This window comes from Chaetura pelagica, unplaced genomic scaffold (genome assembly GCF_000747805.2).
Source record: "Chaetura pelagica isolate M959 unplaced genomic scaffold, ChaPel_1.0 scaffold70, whole genome shotgun sequence".
NCBI classification, from domain to species: domain Eukaryota; kingdom Metazoa; phylum Chordata; class Aves; order Apodiformes; family Apodidae; genus Chaetura; species Chaetura pelagica.
In genome coordinates, this window is record NW_009952265.1 from 982,479 (window position 1) to 989,724 (window position 7,246).

Below are 7,246 nucleotides of genomic sequence, written 5' to 3' on the forward strand. Positions count from 1 at the left end.
CTGTGCATCACCCGCCGCAGCGCGTCCCGAGCGGCCCCTCACGCAGGAAGCACCTGGGAGCTGAAGCTGCTCCGATCCGTGCGGAGGCCGCCGCGCTGTGTCACTGCCAGCCTTGTGCGCTGCTGGGTCGCTGTAAAGCTGCACACCCTGCGGTCCCAGCCGCCTGAGGACAGGATGACCCCCTTGCCAGCACTCCCTGACTTGTCACCCGCAGTCCCGCACTGCCCCTCCCCTCCTGGACTGCTAAATGCCGTCTCTGCTACAGCCGGTGTCTGTTATCCATCAGCTCTGTGGTGACAAAGTTCCCTCTTCAACGCTCAGTCACAGGCAGGGAGCACATTTCCCTGGAACAGGGACGCCACTGACGTCCCGGCTTTACACAACTGCCCCCCCAGCTCCTACCCCTCAAACTGCAACTGTACACGGTGCCCCCAGGCCGGGAGAGTTATTTCCACAGCGATGGGAAGGGCTACAGTGTAGCGAAGGGCTTAGCAGGGGTAACCGCAGCCTCGCCTGCTCTCCTCCGGTGTTCCAGAGATGCCCGCTGCCATTCCGCGCAGCATCTGGCTCCCAAAGAGGGTGACGCACTCGTGGGAGCATCTGCAGTAGGGAGCGGGATTTGAGCAAGGAATAACAACACTTGTGGTTCTCCCTGCGGATCATAACCTTTACCTGCTGAGGAAGACACGTTCAAATGTGCCATCTAACATTTAACACTGCCATTTCCATAACGAGTTACAGTGCTTTAACAGGTGCTGTGGGAACAGGCAGTCCTGTTCCTGCCAACATGGGGACCCTTCTGACTGCAGAGCGAGCAGATTCACAAAGCTAAACCAGCAAAAACTAGCCCTGAAAAAGGCAGGAAGCAGGTTTCTGCTGGTCTAACTTCCTGAAAACCAGCTTGCAGTGGGATAAAAACAAGTGTTAGTGCTCGACAGAGAGGAGGGGAAGGGTCAGGAGCACCCCATGAAGGAAGAGCTGTTCATTTTAGCAGTGTGACACTGCAGCCTAAAGGTTTTTTTCCTTCTTAGGCAGTAATCTCCTCTCTGAGTCTCGTTTTCAGACCACTGGGAGAAGAGAAGTCAGGAGGGGATCCAGGAGACAACAATCACTCTTCAATCACAATCAACACAAAAAGGTTCCTGTGTTACCCAGGGGTGTTACCAACATAAAGGTCATGTGCTCTTTTACTCACATGGGCTTCCCACATGAAAGTCATGAGCAGGCACCTCTCTTTCCTACCCAGTTTCTCCAAGTTTTATGTTAACAGGAAGGAGAATTTCTCTCTTGGGCTGGAGGCTGTTTGAAGTCCACCTAGGACTTGCTACTGCTCTGGCTTCTTATTAGCCCAGTATTGTGCATGCCCCTACCTTCCTTGTAACTCAGGGCTGCTGAAAGCCACACAAGCAAGCTGAAATCCCTCTAGTTAATTCATCAAAGTAACCAGGTAAATATAGCCAATATTTGGAAGTAAAAAGGGCATGAGGCAGCAGAAGACCAAAAGAAAGCTGAGATGAGGTCCCAGCCAGCTACCATTAATATCTGATGCTGCTTGTAGAAAACAGTCAATAGGATTAACTCTTCCCTGTCTCTTCCAAACACAAAAAACTATCACCTAATTAAGTCCAAGTTCAAAACATGCAAAAGTAGGTGGTTCTTCACCCACTAGTAGTAGACCTCTGGCATAACTTGCTGGAGGAGGCTCTGGATGCAGAAAGTTCATGATTCCACCCTACAGACAGCTTTAAATCAGGGAGAAGGAGGGAGCAGGTAAAAAAAAAGAGGAGCCAGAGAGAGGAAGAAAGAGAGGCTGCAATTCAGAGGCTCTAGCTGCCGCAGCTGAACACCCTGTGCAAAAACTACTGCCCCTCAGACCCATGGTGTAGCTGCTTGTATAAGCCATGTAGTCAAAGATGCTGCACTTGCCCAGTTCTGTGAATGGGAGCAAAAATATAGCTAGCAGCCTCTCCTGCTGCTGGTGGGCACTGCTGCATCTACTTCACTATGGTCCCCACGGTAATCTCGTCCACCTTTCTTTACTTTCTCCTTTTCTGTATATTTATTTACCTATGGATTCTCTGACATTTTGCCAAGCTCTGCGAACTGACATCTTTCTTCTACTGCTGTACTAAGTGTAGCTCTCCTAAAGGTAGCAGCAACGAGGGCTCAAGAGCTGCTGTGCATCAAGGAGATGGTGAAAACTAAATAGAGAATTTAATCTTTGAGCACCAATTGCTTTTCTTCAAAATATTTGGACAAAGAAAATGGAAATTGACCTAGAAATAACAGAATAACAGACATTCAGAAATAACTTTGTCACTAGGATTTTCTACTTACCCACTTTTTAGGAAAGTAAACTTTTCCAATTGCTCAAATCCAAAGACAGATATTTCTCATATCTATCAGTGTCAGGCTGAGAGTCCTTGCCCCTGAACAGAAATATATTTAGCTGCAGCACCTTTTTTTTCACCGGACTGTAATTCTTAAGGACACATGCTGCTGCAGGGCTGTGTTACTGAGTTAGGGAGCCTGACTGAGGGCTACTCTTCCACAGCCTGAACAGATCCTTACTGCCTAACCAGCCTGGTTTCAGCTAGCTCCTGCTAGAACCCCCTTGGATACAGTTCCTCACGTTCATCTTCCCCAGCCACACATAATAATTAACAGCCTATTGATGGTAGCTCAGCAGCAGTTTTCAACTAGTCCCAGAAGTACCTTCTGGCAGCAGGGGGATCTGTAGCTCATCACTGAAGTTGCAGGCCTTAGCTCTTAGCTCAGGTGGGTCTTATCCAGGGCTGTGCTAGTGGCTGTGGCTCAGGAGAATGCAGCAGAAGCAGGAACTGATCACTTCCTCTTCTCCAGGATTCAGATCTGGCACCGCCTCTGTCTCTGCAGTTTGCCACTGTGTGGGGCAGTTAGGGCAGACTGACAGCAGAATAGTGCATCATCACATAAGATCACATCCCAGTAGATTTAATACCAATAAAGCATCACACATCATCACATTTTTTTACATTACCTACTACACAAAACAAAGTTTAGGTTAGGCTTATGTTTTTATGCTGAATTTATTCCAGCTGCAGAAGGACAGGCAGTACCTGGTCCAACACAAAGCTTACAGGTACAAAGTGGAAAAGATTTTTTTTTCTCCTTGGGTTAATATTTGAATAATCAGAACAAGTTTACAGCAGCTCATGCTTAGTTGTCATGCTGAATGTGAACTGGTGAGGAAATGTCACTGTGACACTGTGAGAGCTGCAGTGCACTACAGAAACACTTCACTGTGTCAAAGCTATTTATAAACCTTCAGAAGGGAAAAGGAGAGCTTCTGCAGGATCATGTGTCATTCCTCAGCTGGCCCTTTCAAACCTTTCCTGAAAGCCACCTGAGTCCCTTTCTGATTTAACTCAATGTTAGATGTACCCTCAAATGCTACGAGTGCCCTGATGGCCATGGTCTGCCATTACATTTCCAAGCAGCTCAAATCATACCACGACTGTTTTGAGAAACCATCAACTTGTTTACACAGACCTAGGTTCTAATTGTGGCAGCAGTTTTTGTTTTCAAGAGACAGCAGGTAATAAACACTGAACATGTCATATAATCTTCACCTTTTGCTTAATTGAGGCCTAGTATTCATCTTAAAAAGAGCATGAAGAACATGGTTCATAATAGGAGAAGAAAACAGTGAAGAAAGTTTACATATTCTCAAGTAGCCATCACTTTTAACCTTTCAGAAACTCCCTGAAGCAACTAATGAAGCATCACCAAGAAGTCTCTCACATCATCCCTTACACCGAACATCCTGGCAGTGCAGTGATTTTTCAATTGACCAGCTGAACTTCAAAGGTCAGAATGGCAGAGGAACAAAATATTAAATCATCAGTTTATAAGCATTTTCGTTTGTTAAACTGGTAAGCTGCACTTGCCAACAAGGCAGGCAATCAAGAACAAACTCTTTCAAATCAATTCAATACTCCTTACCAGAATAAATAAGCTAGCAGGCAAGGGGGGAAAAAAAAAGAGATGTGTTAAACCTCACTGTATTAAAGGTTTTATAATGTTTTTTCTTAAGCAAACAGGAAAATACCAAGGTAAAATTCACTGTAAACTGGGAGTAAAACTTTTTCAATCTTTGCATTCAAAGTAGCTCCTTGATGAACTTGGGGACAATTCCTTTGTGGAATCAGGGATCTCTTCTTGGCAAAGGACCATTCATTAATAGCACAGGACACTTGCATTAATAATTTGTTAAGCAGATTAGAGCATGCAGTGCAGAGGAATCAGCCTGGGAAGAGTTTCAAACACTCTGAAGACAAGAAAAGAATTCAAAATGAGACTCAGAAACCAAAGGAATTGTTCAACAACAAGATGAAATTCTGCAAGACTGAGGGCATGCTATGTTTAGAAAGTCTAACCCACCAGTACAAAATCAAAAAATATCCATTTAGGAAGCAGAAATAAAGGTTTGAGCTAACGTAGATCTCCATCTAAAAAATAATGTAACAAATACACTGGCATGGCAGAAAGAGGTAGAACCCATTCTGGGATATGGCAACAGAGGGTATGATATGTAAGGGACAAATTATGATCTACTTAATGGCAGTAAGGTAAATAAGATTTAGCAATGACCTCAGCTTTTGTATGGCCCAGTAAGACTCTAACATGCATGTGACTCCCACACAGGTCATGAAGAGCTTTGTAATATCTTTAAGAGGTCAAACCCCTTCAGAAGGTTGGAGTATTACCAATGCTGTAAGTGTGTTATGTTTGTATCACCCAGCTTTCACATGTTTTCAAGTCTGAGGAGGATCATACATGTCCCATCACTAGTGGTTTTATTTCTTATTTTTAGGCAACAGTTATACTAAGTAAAACTAACATTAAAACAATGCACCACATAGTTGCACAATCCAGGAAAAAAACTGTCATTAAGCTGTAATCAGAAGGGACTGTTTAAACAAGTTGTCATGTTACACAGGTAAAAACACAAAGTAAAAAGGACAAAACATACATACATACCTATATATATGTATATGACATCATGGTTCCTCCAACTTTCTGCTAGATCTTGCTGGAAAACAAAGTGCAATTTCACTGGCTGCTTAACCACCCAGCAATTATGCTTGGTATGCACGGACTTTTTATGCCACTATAGTTACTTTGAAAAGGTGTATTTAAGCATTACAATTATTTGAAAGTACTCGTACCAACATAGAGGTCTTTCTCTTCATGTTGTCTAAAGATACAAGAATACGTTTTTTTCTGTAGATATGATTTGATGCTACAGTCAACTCAATGGCAGTCTTGATTCTGGAGGTTTCTGTTCCCAGCTTCTCCCACTTGCTATTTTCCCTTCTTCAGTTTTACCAACTCAACATTCAGGGCAGATGTAATACCAATTATCTTGTTTTTTTCAATCCCAACTATCAGTCACTCCTCCCCTTCGACAGGGCTCTGCTGTCAGAGGAGGAGCAGCTCGATCCACATCTCACTGTATCCACACCAGAGAATTTCTCTCTCAAGTGCCCTTTCCCTGCTGGGCACTGTGCCACCAAATGGCACCAGCTCTTGAGCTTTAAATCACCCTGTGATCTATGTGACAAGCATAACAGCACAGGGGTAGTATAGTGAGGGAGGACACTGGAATTCACCCTTCACTCACATGGACTGCTTTGGTATGTCACCTAGTTCCCAGACCCATATTTCTCTGGGTCTGGTGCTTTTGGTTAATTCTCTGCCATCCTGCTAACCTCATACCAGAACTTAATTTAACCTTGAGCCACAGAAACAGAGGGTTCCTCTGGCTCAGAGGAGCAGAGCTTTCCTGCTCCAGATTAGAAAACAAATGCACAGTCAAGCACCCTGGGGTTGTCAGGAATCTGCAGAGGCTGAGGTCAGGAGTGCTGGTGTCTGGGCCCTGCCAGTGAATCATTATCTGTTTGCATTAGCTTTGCTGTTTCCGCAGTTCTCGCTCCAAAACGCCTGCTTGCCTGGCACAGGAGGTGGTGTCACCTCCCATAAGGAAATGTCAGCAGTGCAGCTGCCTTCCCAAATCCCGCCCTCAGATCAACGACTCTGCTACTCTTTCAGCACTGAGCTGAGGACATCCCTACTGGTGAAAATAAACTCTTTGATCAGATTATTTTTTGAGCTTTGCTCACTAACACAATAGACAGAAAGTTTACTGCTTAAATCACATTTTAAATTGTATTAGGAAGATTCAATGCCTTGAGGAACAGGCACATTTTCTATTTGTTCTTCCCCCTCAGATTATTCAGAGGCACATATTGCACCTATCAATCTAGAATTAAGTGTTCAGCCACCAGAGTGTACTGGCCATGTGTCTGCCAGCAACAAAAGACATGATGATGCAGATCTCTTTTCTGTTTGGCACAGTTTCTGCAGCTCTGAAACAACCAAGGCATCTCTCATGCAGCCCCCTGAACTGCGCAGTACATTAAATGAGGCTGCATCAGCTTTTCCAGAGGTCTAATTTTGCTGCATGACCCTCCAACATCTCCAGTTGCTTATTCCCAGCACATACAGCAGCAGAACAGATTTCTTCTATTACTATTGTCAAATTTAAGTATCAGGTGGCATGTAGGATAAGCAACAGGCAGAAAGCTGGAAGACAGAGAGCCTGGCAGGCCAGTCCATCACTCAGTACTTGCCCCAGCTCCTTGCCACCATGTCCTGCCTTTCCTAAAGCACAGAAAGTGCATCCCCTTCCCAACATACAGACAAGTTGAGAGCCTGGGCTTCCGCTGCTCTCTGTGGGAAATCAGTTTAACAAATGACACTACAAGGAACATGGGGTTTTTTTCTGTTTAACCTACATTTGCCTTTCAAAATTCCTCCTGTCACATTGAGTTACAAGCCCTTGAACTAGGCTAAAGACTTGCTTTTTCTCCCTGAGGACTGTTACCTTTGGATGGCAATATCAACATTCCTCAGCAGTCCCTGCTCAGCTGAGATACACATATTTATCCCTTTTCATCTTTTCTTGTAAGTCCTTTCAACGTCTGATCATTTCATTGCTCTTGTATGACCTTCCTCTGCTTTCCTGCGTCTGAGACTTTAACTGCAATACTGCTGGTTATAAATATCATGCTGCTTGAATACGTGGCTGCTGCCCCAGGTGCCTCCCACCCCTCCTTCTCATCCATTGGAGAGAGGGAATCTCCTTGGCAGCCTGGGGGGCTTCTTTTCAGGCAGAATTCATGTTACAAGGCTGACCTGGGCA